We start from the raw sequence: 3398 nt of genomic DNA, 5'->3' as shown, positions 1-3398 counted from the left end.
AGCAGGGCGTCCGCTGCTGCGGGCTGGCCTGTCACCCACGGTGTTTCTCACCGCAGCCAAAATGAAGTGGCTCTCGTCTTACCAGCTGACGTCACCTGCTTGTGATACTCGCCCTGTCGGCCTAGAATAAATCCCAGCCAGTGACTTCCTGAGAAAAGTAAGTGACGCCACAGTGTCTTCCTTTTCCCTGAGTGTGAGTCGTTCGTGAGAAGCGGGGTGAGCGCAGGACCAGGACACTTTGCTAAGATGCTCCGCCCGCCTCTTTAGTCACAGGTGGAAATTTAACGGAAACGACGTGCACAGTGTCCGGCCTGCTGGACCTCGCGGTCCGAGTCGTGGGCACTTCAGTCTCGACGTTTCATCCAGATGGTCGGCAAAGGCACAGCGAACCCCACAACTGCTACTTGGTTTTCCGAGGGGGGCGAGCAGCCTTTCCAGTAGCAGAGGCGCCCACGTGGGGGGCTGGGTGGTCTGCGACGTCCCCGCGTCCCCTCATCTTCACTCACCTGCTCCGTCAGTCCCCTGCGGCAGGGGACTGGAGGCGGCAATGAGGAAGTGTCCTCGATGGCTGACAGACAAGGTCACAGTCGTCAGGGCACTGCGTTCTCACTGCAAGCACGGCTGCCTCTGTGACACCTCGTCACCTTGCCTGGCCGTGTCCCCGCTTCCACGTGAGAAAATGCTCTGTGACACCTCGTCACCTTGCCTGGCCGTGTCCCCCCTTCCTCGTGAGAAAACGCTCACGGGACAGATGTGGTGGGACCTGCACCCTGACTGAGGTCTGCCCGGGGATTTCTCCTTCCAGCCGACTCACCCCCACTTCATAGCCAACTTGATCCCCCGAAGACACGCCGCCGTGCCCGAGACGGGCACTCACCGGTGACACACACGGGCTCAGCCAAGACTACCGCCAGCACCCCGCTTTTCAGTGGAGCTTTGGCCGCTGAGCTTCCGGGAGCACCCGCAAATAGGGTCAGTGAAGGTGACACAGAATGATGGAGATGAGGAATTTTAAAAACATTTAGGGCCCAACAAAATAATTACACTCCATTGCTGGATCTCTAAAACGATTCTGGTAATACATGAGTTTCAAAACTAAATTTTTGTTAAAAACAACACGTCTGTGTTCATTAAAGCAAAATCAGACTTCACCTCGGTCCCGGACACTAAACCCGTGAGTGCATCATTCTCAGTGTGTATTGACATAGTGGACCTCAGTCTGTTGCTTAAACACCTCTCTTCTCACGGAACAGAGCTTTTATCTTTTTATCTCTTCGGAAAACTAATCTTTTTCAAATTTTTGTCTTGCCGCTGGTAGGTTTGCGGTTGCAGACGCTTCCGCGGTCTCTTACTGCCCGCCGCGTTGAACGGAGCCGATGTTCTCTCTGCCGACGCGGAGGCATCACGGGTGCCCAGAATGACTCTGCCACGAGAAGAGGGATGAGAAACTTAATTCTGTTGTCCACATCTAGATGTGTAAATATTTTAGGCCAGGTGTTGTCACAGGTACTATCGTTGTACCTGCTTTCAGAGGACGTTTCTTTGGCAAACATATCTATAAAGATAAAACTTGTCAAATAAATTGTATTATGACTCATTGGCGTGTCCGGCCACGTTCGGACCCTGTAAGACTGTAGAGCTTCTCGGGTCGATTCCGTCCTTGTGTCGAGCGTGACTTTATCCAGGTGGAAACACGTTTCCACACGAACAGGCGGCGCAGAGGCGGCCACGGGCTTCGGAGTTGAAGCTTGCGCGAGGCTGGTGCGTACGACTCAGCGCGGTCGGGTCCTTCGATTTCGGCCCCATGACGCTTCCCAGGGTTGCGGTGACCCTGGCAGAGTCGGGCCGCGTGTCGTCTCACCCGCGCTGCCCGGGTTCCTTCCGCTGTTGCCCAGCGGCCTCGATCTGGTGTTTTCCATCCTCTACCCTGCGGATGTTGGGGTGTACTCTTGTCTCCTCCTCTCAGAAGCTGCCCACAGTGCGGGTGTGGTGGCCGGGGAGGGCTCTGGGGTTCCGGACGCCCTGCGGCTGGGAGGGAGCTGGGGCGGCCTCCGCCTGCGTCCCCCGAGGACCCCACTGTGCCCCGCGGCCCCAGCCCGATTTAGCCTTGGGGTCTGCTGCCTGGCGCCAGGCCGACCGAAGGCGGCTGGGACGGCAACGCAGCCCCTCGCTCCGCCCGTGTCCGTGGGCCTGGCCAGCAGGGCCGAGCTGTGGCGTTGGACGGGCGATGTCCTCTAGGACGGCACACAGCGGCCCCTCCGCCCGCCCCGGCAGCCCCCACTTCCAGGGGCAGGGCCCCCCCTCCTCGCAGTGGCTCTGCCGGCCAGGAAGTCTCATTTTGGTTTCCTGAAAGTGTCGTTCTTTGCACCTTCACTTTGTGAGGATTTCTGCTTGCGGATTTCTAGGTCGGCGGGGTGCCCTCTGCTCGCCCCGGCCCCTGTCACTCCTGAATGCTGTTCCGCTGTCATCCGAGCCCCAGCAGACCGCTCGCCGTGGTCCTGCGTCTCGCGGGGTCTGGTCCGTGCTTTTTCTTGTGCGTGTCCGCTTCATCCTGGGTGGTCTCTATTCACGTGTCTTCAGGTTTACCGGCTCTGTCCTCTGCAGTGTCCAGTATATTTTTAAGTCCACTGAATGAACGTCTCATTTTAAATGCTGCGTTTTTCTGTTCCAGGATGTCCGTCTGACTCCCGTAATTTCGATTCTCCATTAAAATGCTCCGTCTTCCATTCCGAGTGCCTTTCCCCCATTGAACATATGAATCGTAGTTATTTTAAAACCTCGTCTGCTCCCTGTCGAATTCCTTCTAGTTCCTTCCTGATTTAATTTCTATTTTTCCAGTTTAATTTCCAATTTATTTTCTCCAGTATCTTGAAATAGTTCATTATGAACCATTACTTTTTAGCTTTTAAAATCATTATTGGCAGGAGAATTAGAGAACTGGAAAGTACTATTTTATTTATTTATTATTTAGTTACACGTTTGCAACTAAACTTACCTTTCCTTTCTTTTTTTTTTCAGATAAGTTCCAGTGCCTTTCTGTTATGGCTCTGTTTTGAATCATTGTACTTGTGAAAAATCTTCAAAAACTAAAATTCTTTGACACTCCATTTGGGTAATACTTTAAGTAAAAATTACAAAAAAAATTTTTTTAATAAAGTGCCATTAATAGCATCTTGGGACATGCTAGACCCTACGGAAATGAGATATCCCTAAAATTAAAGTCACGACAGACAACGAAGAGAGAAGACGTGCATTGCCATGATACATAGATTCTTACTCAGCATCAGCCTAGTCACGACCGTTTTACACTTTGCTCGTTCTAACTCTGCGTGTATGTGTATATGCATAAATTGCTATACGCTATAATTTTGTAAAATTCAATGGCTGCACGTCTGCTT

General features: G+C 52.6%; 1 long non-coding RNA gene across 1 annotated transcript in view; it reads left to right on the top strand.

The window, feature by feature from the left end:
• The window catches only part of LOC112478319, a 9365-nt gene extending 6194 nt beyond the window's left edge, over nt 1-3171 (top strand). Inside the window, exon 2 of the long non-coding RNA XR_003045765.1 lies at nt 3019-3171. This is a non-coding gene — a long non-coding RNA (uncharacterized LOC112478319). The remainder of the gene's footprint in view (nt 1-3018) is intronic.
• The last annotated feature ends 227 nt before the right edge of the window (nt 3172-3398 follow it).

This window comes from Pteropus alecto, unplaced genomic scaffold (assembly GCF_000325575.1).
Source record: "Pteropus alecto unplaced genomic scaffold, ASM32557v1 scaffold143, whole genome shotgun sequence".
NCBI classification, from domain to species: Eukaryota; Metazoa; Chordata; class Mammalia; order Chiroptera; family Pteropodidae; genus Pteropus; species Pteropus alecto.
Note: the sequence above shows the minus strand (reverse complement) of the source record. Positions and strands in the feature narration are given on the sequence as shown.